Raw genomic sequence first — 16,419 nt, forward strand, 5'->3', positions numbered from 1 at the left:
ATTTATAGAAATGTTTCATGCTTGTAGAATTATCAGCAGATCTCCACTGTAAAGTTAAAGATATGGTGCAGTTTACCATAACAAAATACAAATCTGCTTAAAGCCTTTAGAACATACAAAAAACAATTCTATTGCAATATTAAATATGCATGTTGCCATATATGTGAAATCATTTCTTGTTTAATAATTACTATTGTGACAATAAATGTAGGGATGAAAGTGGCACCCAGACTCTTTTGCTTTCATTTATGTATTACTTAAATAGATTCTAAGTGGTGACTCCCACACTGTGAGGCTGCCCCATGTAGGGTAACTGTGAGATTCAATGTGACAATGTCTAATTGTTTTTTTAGAAAGCCTAGATTGAAGGCAAATAAGAGTGAGATTGTATGGTATATACAGGGGTTTCTGTCCCAGGTATTTCTGAAATTTTGGCTGAATGACTAGAAAGTCAAAGAGAAATTTTTGCTCAGTTCAGCGCGTCTAATATATATTCCACAAACGTCGAGGGGTTAACGCTAAAGTATAATAAGGCTTTGCCAATTACAAAAATTATATTTAAATACAAGCAGTAAACCCCAAGATGAAGAGCCCTTAGTGCTCACCCGTTAGATACAGTGACCTGGGTGTATATGAACCCCGGGTCCCGCTCTTGGGTCAGCTATTACTACTGACAATGCTGAGGATTTTTGGCAGGAGAATTCGCACTCACCAGATGAAGAGGGTGCCCGGGTGCATCGCTTGAGTAGCTTGAGGTGAGTTACAGTTGAACAAAAGTCGGCGAATGCTCCATGTTCACCCAGAAGTTTAAAATCAAGAATTTTATTTCAACAGGATAAAAACAAACATCGTCCTTCGAGGACGATGTTTGATTTTAACCTGTTGAAATAAAATTCTTGATTTTAAACTTCTGGGTGGACGTGGAGCGCTCGCTGACTTTTGTTCAAATGAATGACTAGAAAAAAACGTTTTTAGTAACTTGCTGGCACATTATAAATGATGATATATTTAACCTAGTTATAAACTAAAGGGAATCTGGGCATGGTTGAACCCAAAGAGGGGATTGAACTGTTCTAAGGTAAAAGGGAAGGATTCCCTAGCTAAGTACAAGTTACCGGGCACCGCAGCAAACTTGTGAATGAGACAGAGCCCCACTGGGCCCTCCCTACATTGTTTCAGGGTCTGCTTTTACTATCAACATTTAAAGAAGGGGTGACCTGCAGCTTTGCCCCTTGCACTGTGCATCTTTAATACATTTTTACAGCTGTACCATTCTTTTACTGGGAGGGGAACTTATTTTCCCTTTTTATTATATACTCAAAGAAAGTGCTTGTTAAATGGAATCTGTCACACTACTAAATTACACTGTGTACATTGCAAATAATTCATTCTATGATGTTAAATGTTATTCTTGAACCAATATATGTAAATTTGTAGTTAGAATGTTTGTAGGTGTGTAGGCAGCCATCCCAGTTCATTGTGCCTGGTCATGTGCTTTCAGAAAGAGCCAACACTTCACAATGGAATTGCTTTAAGATAAGCTATTGTTTCTCCTACTCAAAGTAATTGAAGGCGTCATGACTTGGATTTTTAACTATTGAGTGCTGTTATCATATCCATCATCACATATCCGAGCATTTTTAGCAAAGAGGGGCAGCAGTAAAGACTGACTGAAGTTTATAAGAGCACAAGTCACAGGACTGGGGGCAGCTGGAAAACTGAGAACATGTCTAGTCCCATGTCAGATTTCAAAATTAAATCTAAAATATCTGTTTGCTCTTTTGAAAAACTGATTTCAATGCAGGATTCTTCTGAAGGAGTGCAATTAACTGTTTTCCCATGACAGAATCCCTTTAAAGAGGAGCTGTGGAAGAGATATAAATAGCTAGCTTCAGTATCTGGAAACCTGCATCCCTCCTGATATTCTTCTGGTTAGGAAAAAATTAGAAACTTTTCTCAAATCTTTCCTAACCAGAAGAACATCAGCACAACCCTCTTTCTTTCTCCTGACAACTTCTTTGACTATTTGGTGGACAGACTGGTTGAAAGATGAGCAGCAGGTGTATCCTTTAATATCTTGGAATTAATATTAAAGGATACACCTTTAAGGTACGAATGTACATTGCAAAGGTGCTTAGAATATCACTGATATTTAAGGTTTACTTATCCTTTAGGGTCTGGCCACACAAGCAGATTCAGGGAGATTAGTCACCCCAGCAACAAATCTCTTCTTTGGGGCGACAATCTCCCCGAACTACCTTCCCCCTGCCCTCTGCTGGATAAAATGAAAGTCGCCTGGGGGAAGGCACTTGTGGCGCTTTGTTTTCCGAAGTCACCGGAAGTTTCCTTGTTTCCACGTGTGCCTTCCCCCAGGCGATTTTCATTTTAGCCAGTGGAGGGCAGGGGGAAGGCAATTTGAAGGAGAGGAGATTTATCGCTAGGCCAACTAATCTCCCCGAATTTGCTCGTGTGGCCTGACCCTTAAAATGGGGTTGGATAGATTTTTAGCAAATGAGGGAATACAGGCTTATGAAAGATAGCTCATGGTACAAGTTGATCCAGGGACTGGTTTCCAATGCCAACTTGGAGTCAGGAAGGAGTTCCCCTCTGAGGCTTGAAATTAGGTTTTTTGCCTTCCTTTTGGAGCAACTAGCAGTTAGGCAGGTTTTATATAGACCTAAAAGATTGAACTTGATGGACGTGTGTCTTTTTCAACCTAACTTACTATGTTACTATGTTACAGGCTACACTGTCTCACTATGGCTGGTGCTAAGGCTCTTCCACTCTCTGCTTCTACGAGAGACTGGGCTTCTATGTAAAATAGCAGCCAGGTGTACATTTGGCCTCAGCCATCACCCCCCCCCATTCAGGTAAATGTGTTTTAGAGAATAAAGATAAACATTCCAGGTGTCTCATTGTATTATATTCCCAATGTCTACCAGATCCCACAGCATCAGTCCAGTGATAGTGTACAGAAAAAAATCAATGGGGAATTGTTCACTCTGAAGATGGAAGCTCTGTTTTCACCTCTTCAGAACAGAGAAGCGCAGCTCCAGTCGTTGGTCAGGTTTCTTTTACTTTCGCTCAGAGAGCACTTTATACAGTTGCCTGAATACCATTCATTTAGCCAACTTCTTATTCTAAAGCTCTTTAAGCTTACATAAAAACGCATCTATATTTGTTAGGGAATCTGACTGGGCCAGCTGCTCCCTGCTGAACAATTACAAAACCTCTTTTTTCTCAGGCAGGCCAAAGCTTAAAGAATTAATGAATAATAAAGATGAGCAGGCAAGCCAATATAATGCTCCCTTTTTAAAGCTTAATTAATGTAAAATGCACCAAATTCTGGAATAAAATGTAATATGTCATCAAGTAATGTTGAGGCACCATCCAGGTGCCCCCACTTAAAGAGGTACTGACGCTTTTTTTAAAAAAGGATCATTACCTTGTCTTTGCGGGTGCTGTATAATCTTGCCATAAAAATTTTTGCCCAATGCTTCCAAATTACCTATCCCATCCCCCATGTTCCAATATGAGAGGACTTCCATATTTGTGCTGCAGTAGTCCAGTCATTTTAGAAATTCTGAGAAGTGGCAGTGAGGTCAGCAAAACACTTTAGGGACACTATATCATTCCAGTAAAAACTTTAAATTTTGCACTGCATTCACCACTTATGTTGGCAACTTTATAGGGGTGGAGCAATATTGATCACTTGCCTTTAGTTTTTCAGTTTTGAATTTTAATGTCTTGGGATTGTGTTCCCTAGCAGCCAGGCAGAGTGTAAGCAACAAATGACTAGAAACATGTAGCCTCACAGAGGATCTGGGGTCCAGTGTCAACAGGACAGCATTGTGCAAGCAAGAGAATAGAAAGACTAATAATTTACAAAAACAGGGGGGAAATAAAGAGCAATTTAAAAGCTGCCAAGAAAAGGTCAATCTCTAACATACTAAATAATAATGTCTGCAACATGTTCCACAATGGTGTGGTCCCCTTGGAGTAAAAAATAGTTATCCAGGGTATTTAAGGGCAATAATTAAGATATGACTTTGGATGGAAATTCAGTCAACAATTAAATGCATTAACTCCACTGATCTCTACCCTCCCTGCCCAACTTCCATACTTGGTGTACCCAAAGCTAATCCTATAAAGGACAGTATCAAAAGGCATTAAATAAAAAGGCATTGCTTAAAAAACTGATATCCTAGTCTCTAAAAAAATTCCAGCTATCAAGCTTTAGCATAAGACAATTGTATCCATAATTAACATAATTTTATACTAGGAAACCTTTTTCTACATTTTATACCAGCAATTCTAAGGCCCCTTCGATTTGTCATTATGATCGGCCCCTCCTTGTAATCTATACAATGTTTGATAGTATTGCTGAAATATTTTGACGATGCTTTTTGTATCATAATAGGTCTTTTGGTCCTTACCTTTTATTGCTGTGATATGAGTTGTACTATTCATTTTTTTTAGCTTTTGCGCGAAATATTTGTTACATTTATCCCCCAGCTCGTAACCTTTTTGTTTGCTGTTCATGTATGCTTTATATGTGCCTTGATCTAATATTGCTTTCAATTGAATTCTTTTTTTTTCCAATTGCTCTAATATGTCTTCTGTTATTTTTGTCTTGTGTATTCGCTCCAAATTTGAAATCTCTTTAAGTAAGTTATTAATATGTTTCTCTTTTTCTTTCTTTAGATTACTACCAAGAGCTATCAACTGCCCTCTAAGCACACATTTTTTGGTTTCCCACAGTGTCGCTAACCCAACCTCTGGTCCTGAGTTTTCTTTTAATATTGTTTGCAACATATTTCTTATTTTATCCTTTGTATCTTTATTATGTAACAATAAATCGTTAAACCTCCATATATAATCTTTGTCATTTATTTGGGGTATGTTCAATTTTAGCAGAATTGGATAGTGGTCTGAAAACAGGTTTGTTATAATTTTGGCCTCCTTGACCCAATGGAGCCCCCCTTGGGAGACGAATAAATAGTCTATCCTCGTGTAGACACTGTATTTTTTTGAAAAGTGTGTATAGTCCTTATCTTTTGGGTGTTGGACTCTCCATGTGTCGACCAAACCTATCTCTTCCAATTTTTTTTTAAGACTTTTTATCCCCTTATGGGATATATGGCTTTTACCATTGGAAGAGTCCATTGAAGGATTAAACACCAGGTTAAGATCCCCTCCCATTATTACTATTCCTTCTTTAAAATTATTTAAATCCTCTAAAAATTTCTTTAAAAAGTTTACTTGTGCTGTGTTCGGCGCATACACATTGGCTATCGTAAGTTTAGAAGCCCCTAAGTTACCCTTTATTATGATATATCTTCCTTCCCTATCTATTTTCCTCTCATGAATTACTAATGGTAGGTCTTTATGGATCATTATCAAAACTCCTGTAGCTTTTTTCTCAGGGTTGTTGCTGTAATAAACCTGTGTATAGTTTTTATCCAGTATCCTTGGGGTGTGTCCCTCCTTAAAATGTGTTTCTTGCAGCAATATTATGTGTGTCTGGAGTTTCCTGCACATATTAAGAATTTGGCTTCTCTTAACCGGTTCATTCAGCCCATTTACGTTATAGCTTACAATTGAGCACATTCCCTTTCGGAGTACATTATTATGTCTTGTAGTCTAAAATTTTTTCCCTCTTGTCTTAGCTCCTCCACTCTAAAAGGGTTGAAATCCGTTGGAAAAAAAAGTTCCACTTGGGGCCCCTTACAGAAAAAACAAAAAAAAAAGATATAAGAAAAACACCTAAAAAAGTTAAGAAAGATAGGAAATCCCACTTGCATGGTGGGAAATCGATATGCCGCCTCAGACTTATAGAGGAAATATCCTCTTGCTGTTCCCCAAGGGCGGCAGGGTGCGCCTAGGCGCAATTATGTGGGGATTTAGAGCTGCAATTGTGTTGTCTCCTTCCGGAGATAGTCAAGATCTTATTCCAATTGAACCTAAACCTAGATGGGTTGCTTACCAGAGCTTAGCCTTTTACTTCCCCTTTTTTTTTTTTTTTTTTCTCCTTTTTTTTTTTTTTTCTTTTTCCCTTTTTTCCCTTTTTTTCTTTTTTTCTTCTTCCTCCCTCCCCCTCCTCATATTTATCTGTATTATTATGGCTTTTTCCTTGTCCTTTAGTCTTATCACTGAGCTGCTTCCTTGTTGCCCTCCCCCCTCCTAAGAAGAAAAAGGACAGAGAGAACCTTTAAGACATTACATTGCATATCATTATTATCCTTAAACCTTTCCAAGAGATCATTAACTCTTGGGGGCGTCTCAGGCTAGTAAAGCGAATAGCGGCCTTCCAGGGTTTTTAGTGATAACTTTGTCTGTGTCCCACACCTTCCCTCCCCTGTGTTTATTCCCTTTAATATAATTGATCTTTGTGGCCCTCTGTCTTCCTCCCACTTAACTGAGGTAATTTGTCCTGTGAATTATTAGTGCTCGTGCTATGATACTACACTCCCTAACCCACCATGTGTTGGAATGAAAAAATTTTTTATTAACTTCCCTCTTTATGTGCCTATCTTGTGCCCGATCCTTCTATACATGTGTTGTACTATTACAGTACTTATCTAGCCCCTCAGTGTTCCCCTCCCTCTTTACCCTGTGTCTGTCGCACAAGGTCCCCCTTAGTGTAACATATGTGAGGATTCCCCTGGAAGGCTTACCCATTCGCCCCTCCGCCTGGTTGAACTTGACCCCCTCCCTTTGTTATATATTAATAGGAACTAAGCTTGTGGACATAAGAAAAGAACAGCAGCAGCATACATAACAACCCTTGTACCATTTCATTGCAACCCCTCACCCTCAATACATGTATAAACCCCCCTGTTTCAAAGCGATCATTTTATATTCTTGTGAACTTCCAGTCTCTGAAAAACAGTCATATTTGCCCATCCTGTAGGGCAGGCCCTCCTAGCTTCTTCTGCATGACTTTTCAGAGCTCTCATTTAGGTCTCTGGGGGTCGGGATACTTGCAGACTTTTTCGATGTATCCTGCCATAGTCCCTGTTGGACCGAGCCCCAATCAATCTCACATGGTTCGTCTATTTTCCAACCTGGAAGATCCAAGTCCGGTAACTTCATCTTCTTCAAAAATCTCTCTGTATCTTTTGGGAAGCGAATCGTTGCTTGCTGCCCTTCTCTGCTCGCACTTAAAGAAAAGGGGAATCCCCATCTATACTGATGTACTGTATAGTTATTAAACAGATAAGGCTGGAATGTACATGTATAATGGCAGCTGTAAAATATTTATGGGAAAGAGTGTCTTAAAGGAGACATTTGATATTCCAAAGTCAGCCCATATGCTAACCAATGTCAGTAAAGCAGGGCCCAGATTTTAGTGTACCTTGTATGGATGCTAAAGCATTTTTGTGTCTTGAACTCCTTACATTCAGGAATTTATAAGACTTTCTAACCCTAAAAAAATTGTCCCAATAGGGGACTTAGGGGAAACAAAGCATATTGTAGGTGCTATAAAATTATACAAATTTATACTTGCATGTTACTTGTACCAAAGGGGTCACTCAAATTACACCTAGGGGCACATTTACTAAGGGTTGAATATTCGACCCTCGAGAGTAAAATCCTTCGACTTCGAATATCGAAGTCGAAGGATTTACCGCAAATACTTTGATCGAACAATCAAAGGAATAATCGAACGATTCGAAGGATTTTAATCTACTTGGGAAAAGGTTATAATAATAATAATACATTTACATCATACTATATATTGGGTTAACGTGGAGCTAAAATTAATATATTTTTCATTTACTAATAGTTTAGATAGATATCCTTTAATAGCTTTTTAAGTGTCTTAGTTTAGGATATCTCCAAAAGTTGTCCATATAAAGGTCAACTCTTAATCCATGCTACTTTGTTGTTATTAACTCATAATAATTTACTATACGTTATTTTTATTATTATTATTAACATGTATTTATATAACGCCAACATATTGCGTAGCACTGTGTTTACAGCTTGTCAGGTTAATGGATTCAGAAAAGCATCCAATGAAAATGTCTTAATAATAAGTTGTACACAGGGTAAGCTAAATTTATCATTTTGATTAAAATACGAAATGCTTCTATACAGTGGAATTTTTGTATTATGACTTCCACTGTGTACTAAAACCATTAATGGCATGTAAGTCGTGCCCTTTGAAAATATACACCATTAAGTTAAGTGCTTTATTATGCTTTCATTAAATTTGCATTATTCACAGTTTCATTTTATTAGCACCATCCTACTTCTTCATTTGAATTGGAACAACACAAGCTAGAATATATTAGAGATAAAATGACATTTATTAAGATTCATATAGTCAATTCATTTTAGCAAAGAAACAGATGGAAGTGGCACTGCCAAGTATGACTTTGATGAAAATAATTGCTAAAAACAGTTGAGCGAATTCATAAAAATCAAAGCATTCCGTTTAAAATAGTAGAGGTTTCAGATGGAAATAAATGAAATAATGCCCTTTAATTGCAGTTTACATGCAAGACCGTCTATATTTTTAATGACTTTTCAATGTACTTTAAAAGTATTCATGTGCTACTACTTATGTGACGTTTAAGGGGTTGTTCACCTTTAAAATAACTTTTAATATGATGTAGAAAGTGATATTCTGAGACAATGCAATTGGTTTTAATTTCTTATTTGTGGTTTTTATTATTATCTTTTTATTATTTGTGGTTATTTAGCTTTTTATTCAGCAGCTCTGCAGTTTGCAATTCCAGCAATCTGGATGCTAGGGTCCAAATTACCCTATAAACCATGTAGTTGAATAAAAGACTGCAATATGAATAGGAGAGGTCCTGAATAGAAATATATATGAGTAATAAAGAATAGCAATAACTATACACGTGTAGCTTTACAGAGCATTTGTTATAGATGGGGTTCAGTGACCCCCATTTGACAGCTGTACGAAGTCATTAGCAGAAGGCAAATAGTTCAAAAACTGTAAAAAAGAAAAAATGAAGGCCAATTGAAAATTGTTTAGAATTAACCATTCTATAAATTACTAAAAGTTAACTTAAAGGTGAACCACCACCCTTTTTAGGGGATCTGTCACCTTGACATAAAAGCTGTACAATAAAAGTCCTTTGCAAATTAAACATAAAACCAAAATTATTTCTTATTAAAATATCCATGCCCCTTAAAAGGTATTTAAAAATCTGAGCTGTCATCATATACAGTATTGCCTGCCCCACATCTATGCCTTAAGCAACTACTTTATGTTTCCATACTGCACTTGCTTTATGTCACCGCCCTTCCCACATTCCCCCTCGCTCCTCATGGTCCATAATTGTGTAGCCTGTGATTGGCATGGGAATTATGCCCCCCATTCTGGCACATACACAAGATTCTGAAATGATCCACAGATTAGTGTCCATAAAATGGCTTCTATATGCATGCTGTAAATGTGAATTCCCAAAATTCAACAAAATTATGTTTATTTGGCTCATCTAATATGGTAGTAAGGATTTAGAATTATTTCTTAGGGTGACATGTACGATTTAATTTAATTACATGGCCTCTAGGTGCAATTCTAGCCAGTTAACTTTCTCCAATCTTCTCCATGTGTCTACACGAGTTTCCACTGAATACTCCAGTTTCCTCCTACATTCCAAAAATATACAGGAAGGTTAATGAATGTCACCATTGTGTGTAACTTTAATAGCGAAATTTGACTGCAAGCAGGAACTGATGTAAATGATGTGTAATTTCTGTAAATCTTTGCATCATATTTTGGCATTATATAAATAAAAGACACACTGTACAGACTGATGGTTGAAATATCCTACAAGTCAGCTCATTGGGTCATGGCTTTTTAATCGGTTTATTGAGTTGTTTGCCAATAAAATGAATGTGTCTGTGTTTGCTGATGATAATAAACCTTGTAAAACACTTTCATTGCAGGAGCTTTAAATAGTGATTTATAAGAATTTGAGGACTGGGAAGCAAATTTGGAATTGAGTTTCAACGTTGATAAATAAAAGATTATGTACTTGGGTAATAATAACCTGAATGCAAGATAGGTTAGGGACATGATAAGGCCAATTCAGGGAGAAAAGTTATCTCATGGTGTATCACGTGAAAACTCATGGACGAGATTCATTTTAAGGGAAAACAAGCTTTTCTTCTAATTCAGTTCCATTTTTTTCCCATAGACTTCATTAGAGTTTTCAGGTGAGTAACCATGAGATCAGTTTTTCTCATTTGAATTGCATCTCAGATACCTTTTTTCTCACTGAATTTTAATTGGCCCTATGTTGGATATTTTTATGCACATTGAAAAGATAAAGAGGCCACCCTATAGACTCGAGAAACCTGATTTTCCCTTGAAGCTACACAAATGGTTCTTCACTAACATGATAGTAAAATTTTGGAAAGTCCTGCTAGTCAACGTTGCCATGGCAGATTCCCTTAATGCCTTTAATAGGGGCTTATATGTCTTCTATGACAACCAAATCATCCCAAACTACAGTAATATCCAGGTGCTAATGAATCAGGGGGCACAATTGGCAAGTGCTTTTCCCCCAGTATGGGTTACCAATGCCATCAATGAAAGTGTGTGCTAGAAGGGACACCATTCACACACAGTCAGAAAACCTTGCAAGCAAAGCCAAAACAGGTGCTAATTTGCATATTGGTATACTGCTCGCAAATTACAAGTTCCAGCTATTTTGTTGGAATTCTGAAAAAATTCACTGCATTGCAGGTAAGTAAGCCCTTGAGAGTCAATGGTTTATTAAGGACAATTACTGGTTTGAGGTGATCTGCTTCCTATTCTGCAACATAAAAATTGGGTCTTTATAAACATAAGAAAGTTACTAAAGGGTAATGTGGGAGCTGTAAATGCATGGAGGTATATCGTTATTAAAACATGATCTCGAAAAGCCACATAAAACCTGCCGAGATGCTATAGAAGTCACTGGGAATCAAATCTTTAGAATTCAAATTTTTTTCTCCGCATTATAAACAGTCAAGATTTTACAGCATCATTGAAAACAAACTGAAAAAGGTGATTTATGTTTGCAACTGACTTTTTTTCCATGCTGTAACTTCTTCCCTTAGTGTGTCTTTTATGGGCAAGTCCTTCTTTGTGGATAATGATCTCAGATATATCACCTGAGCATTTTTAAAGAATGCTGATTCATATACTTCATTCTCTGCTGCCTTTTGTTTTTCCATAGGTGTGATGTCTGATTTTTGTTGTTCTTGTTCCTTGGAGAGAAACTGTTTCATCAAATGCTGTGAATCTGTAAGCTTTTATCCTCCATCTTTACCTTGGCATGCCATTTCCTTTTGCAGTACATGTGTAGTGCTAGATCTAATGGTGAGTGGGATTCATCATTATAAAATTTGAAGGCACCTATGATGTATATAGGAAAGGTGATTATTATTTATATATTCTACAAGAGACAAAATCTGGCCTACAGTCCCACGCAGAAGCAGGTCATGCAACCACTAACTTTCCTTGAACATACACAAAGGCTAAAAATAGGAACTCTCCCAACCTTTACTTAATATGTTCCTCTGATTTTACTACTTACTAGTTATTTTTTATCCATCTTTACTGTCAGCTCTGCATATTTGACACAATAAACACCAAATACAGCCAAACAGGATTTGAAACCTCCATAGACATCTCAAGAAGAAGTAGGTTGGAATGAGGACGTCAGTGACAGACTATTTTATGTTGACAATATCATTTGTTTTTCTTTGTTCCATATGGTTTGTTCCTGTGGGAGCAAGACCCTGCAGAGTTTCAAATGTGTTTCAGATATAAACATACTACAGTTTTCTTATAAGATTTTACTAGCAATATTTGTATACAGTATGTTTTTAACCAATCTACCAATAAATGTCTATATGCACCTGTATAAAAAACTGCATTGCCCGTCAAGAGGAATATTTATAAAGCAGCAGGCTTGTTCAAACATCTAAAACAGATGGCTTAACAGCCAATTTGTTTTTCTTAATACTGATATTGAAATCTGCTCCTTTTACTGAAAAATCATTTTTGCAAGGCAAATTTAAAATGGTAATACATTCACATTATTTTTAAACCATATTGGTGAATCAGCACATACTGTACAAGCTTTACTAGGGTGTAAATATTTCTTTTTTTAGTTTTGTTTCATTTTATTATAAGCTCTGTGGTCAGGAAAGTTCACTGCAGTCTTACACATTCCAGACTGATCGTGTCTATGACTCTAGTATGTCAGTTTGTTGAATTAGCTGAACTATTCACCATAAAATTCTAGTCTAAAGGTCTGTGGTATTATTTAAACCTTTAATATATTTGTTTTCGATAAAGGTTGTTGAAATGTTAGCTGTGCACTGTAATATAATACCTACTCACTTATTTATCAGAAGAAAAGAAGAAAAAAGCCATGAAATGCTAATGAAGTAATTTTGTGGATCTTTGCTGCTTTACAAACTGTGGGTTTTACGTAAGCTGCAGATTTATTTCCAATATGTCTTCTACATTCATCTGTAATTCTCCAGTTTATTGTACATAGGCTATCTACAGAACTATTTATACTTCATCAACTTTTTAAACTAATTATATCCTTTTGTGTTTAGTATATTATTACCTTCTCTGTCAACAGCCTTGCTTTACAGCCTTCCTGCTGTTACTACCCCACTAAAAATAAACTCATCATTTTCTCACCTTTCACTGGGCACTGCTCTGATATCATTCCTGCTGTCAATTACTGCCCCCGCCACAAACCCACGCGCATTCTCCATGAGCCGCAATCATATCATTTCACTCTAAATATTCATGTACGCTCTTATTTCCTATTTAAACAGCTGTAACACCTTTCAAAAGTATCTTTCACAAACCTTAAAATTACTTTCTCCCATGCATGAGGGAACCTGCTGACACATGGCTAGCATTTAATTAAAGATGGTGTATCTATCTTACAAAGCCCAACAACACACTGTTCAGTTGCAAAGTTCCATGAATTAACTGAAGAGCTTTTTCTCCTTCCCACTCCTTCTCTCTCTCCCTGACTGCCTAGTTTATGCAAACTCTCAACCCTCTGCTTTCCTCCAAAACCCATTCCAGCACAAACCCTGCCATCCAGCCTGTAAACAATACTGTACCACCTTTAAAATACCTGTGTTCCTTTTTGCTCATAATTTGCTCATAATTTTCCCTGTAAAACATTTATAGCTGTAGGTTTCATTTTTATTCACTTCTTGTTTTTCATTGTCACCCTATCTTAACTGCAAGCTCTTGCCAACAGGGCCCACATTCCTTATGTTTCAAATACATGTATTTGTCTGAATCCCATTGTACGTTTTGAACTATTCTTTGGTTGCAGTATAATAGAAATAAACAATAACCTTTTCAAATATTCAGTGTATTCGATGTGGACATCAGTATCTGTGTTTTGTTCAAGTTTCTCTTTTCCTTATGAGAAGTGAATCTTCCCTGTTAATATTTTTGTTTCTATCTTTTGGTCCAGCGCCCACAAACCCCTGAGGAACACAACTTCATAGCCCACAAAATGGATTGTTTAGCCTCATTAGCCTTTGCTGATCTTCAGCTTCTCAACTATGAGAAAATTTGGAACAAATGTGTTATTTTATTTAAGAAAGGTTGGCACTCTGTAATGCTTTAGAGAACCATGAAAAGCATTTGACCTGTTTGTGTAAAACAATTGTGTTTGTATAAAACCATTGTATTTTACAGAGATTAGGGGTCATTTACTTATTCTGGGTAGGGATGTAGCGAACTGCCGATTTGGTGTTCGCGAACACCGGCAAAAAATGCGATTTTCATTCGAATCGAACGATCGAAGCCATTCGATCGAATGCTTTTCATTCGATCGAATGCTTACAATCGTTCGAACGAATGGAAATCGTTCGATTTTTAGCGGTCGAAGGAATTCGAATGGTCGAATGGTCGAACGATCGAACGCGAACTCAAAATGCGAACGTTCCCAAACGTTCGCGAACATTCGGCGGACGCGAACGGTCGAAGTTCGCGCGAACTAGTTCGCGGGCGAACAGTTCGCTACATCCCTAATTCTGGGGGCACAAGTGCAGGAGCTCAAAAGGGTGCAAGAACATGCCACTTAGTGCACATTGCAGAGCACTTGTGCCCTTGGAGTTGCTGGTCCCAGTGGTGAGCACTGTATTAAAATCTAGCAAGGTAGGGAGCGAATAGGGTATAAACCCACGTGCCTTCCCCTCACCAATACAACACAAACTAACACAGTCAGTACTGTATTACATGTTTCTGTTCTCCAAAACGGAGCATACAGGCATGGAGCTACTTACACACTCCCCGCTAGTCCTCTCCTTGCCCCCGTTGTCATCTTCTGCCCTCCTGTGTCCTCCCTCCCTGCTAAAAAGTAGAAGAGCGGCTGGGGAGGAGGGAGCTCTTTACAGCAATATAGGAAGCAGACTCTGCAATCCGTGCCCCCCTGTTCACTGGGCCCCCCAGTGACCCGCTTCCTTTTTAATTATGCCACTGAATGAAAGTACATGTTTTTCATTTTATCTGCCTTTTCTACAAAAGTGTTAGTAATCTAGATTCTTGTTTTGCTCATTTATCTTCTATCTATGTCAAGCTGTGGGAACATTTCAGTATGTGACTTGACTGCATATTCATCTGAACACTTTCCCTATCAATAACTTGATCTTCGTCTTCCCCAGGGAGCATCAGTTCAAGACATCATTGGTTTCCCTGCAACCATAAGGTTACCAATTATTGATGATTGTCACAATTTGACTTTTAAGCCAGATGAACTCTGCCAGTCATTTAATATTACAGTTAGCTGTGATACAAAAAGTGTTGAAATTACAGGTGAGGGACATACACATCCAGGAAATGGCACCACAAAAGCTAATACCAGTAAAGATTCATACTCTGTCTCAAAGAAAAAGTGTCACAAATATATAATATAGGTTTAAACAAAAAAATCATTGATTTTTCTTTTAGATACAGATAATACCTACAGCCGCAGTATTCATTAGTTTAGCAGTTATGCAGCAAAAGCCAAATTAAATAAATTAAGTATAGTACTGTCTGGATTTCCTCATTTGGAAAACCACCCAGGCAGTTTTGATCAGGACAACCATTCTGAAAACCCGGCTGTATGGGGCAAAACCGACAGGTGGCAACCATGATTCTGTAGATTCTGATTTTTCATGTCTTGTCTTTCACCATATCTGTCTTATTCCCAAAATCATTCTTATTGCTCTCTATTTTAGTCATATATTAGAATAATCTTCCAACAGGACAGACAGTGGCTTTGTGGACATAAATAAGTGACATGAATAAGGCGTTGCCATGACTACAGGAACAGGAAATAGAAGGTTGTGGACACAGGAAAGGCAACGGCAGCCCTATATCTGCTCATTACCTGTACACAGTGCAATAACTCTAACCATTAAATACACTGAGGGGCACATTTACTAAGCTCGAGTGAAGGATTCGAAGTAAAAAAACTTCGAATTTCGAAGTTTTTTTTTTGGGTACTTCGACCATCGAATAGGCTACTTCGACCTTTGACTACGACTTCGAATCGAATGATTCAATCTAAAAATCGTTCGACTATTCGACCATTCGATAGTCGAAGTACTGTCTCTTTAAAAAAAACTTTGACTACCTACTTCAGCACTTTAAACCTACCGAGCATCAATGTTAGCCTATGGGGACCTTCCCCATAAGCTTTCTATGCTTTTTTTGATCAAAGGAAAATTGTTCGATCGATGGATTAAAATCAAACTATTTGTGGTAAATCCTTCAACTTTGATATTCGAAGTCGAAGAATTTTGCTTCAATGGCCGAATATCGAGGGTTTATTAACCCTCGATATTCAACCCTTAGTAAATGTGCCCCTATGTATTTAAGGGTTAGAGTTATTTCACTGTGTAACTTTGAGAAAGGCAGGGGGTTACAGCCGAAACGTTAGTTGTATATATATATATATATATATATATATATATATATATATATATATATATATATATATATATATATATATATATATATATGTATGTATATATATATATATGTATATATATATATATGTGTGTGTATATATATATATACACAATTAAACAACATAAAGTTTTAACTGACAATTATATGTATTAAAATAGCGAAATCATAATTTTTAAACATATCAAAGATATAATTGAAGCAAATTTTCATTTATGATGGCACATCTGCCAGAGATTGTCTGCGTAAAGTCTGCTGCTTTTATTTTTCAAAGGCACATCATTTTGTACATCTTGCTATACCTTCCCTCTCTTGTTAATACGAGTCTAGCGCAAGATAAATAATTTAAGGATGATATCCTGACAGTTCGTGTAAAAACATGAAATACTTAACTATTCGTGCTCTGTAGATTGACCCAATAGAGATGCATTTTTCATGAC

Source organism: Xenopus laevis, chromosome 1L (genome assembly GCF_017654675.1).
Source record: "Xenopus laevis strain J_2021 chromosome 1L, Xenopus_laevis_v10.1, whole genome shotgun sequence".
NCBI lineage: Eukaryota > Metazoa > Chordata > Amphibia > Anura > Pipidae > Xenopus > Xenopus laevis.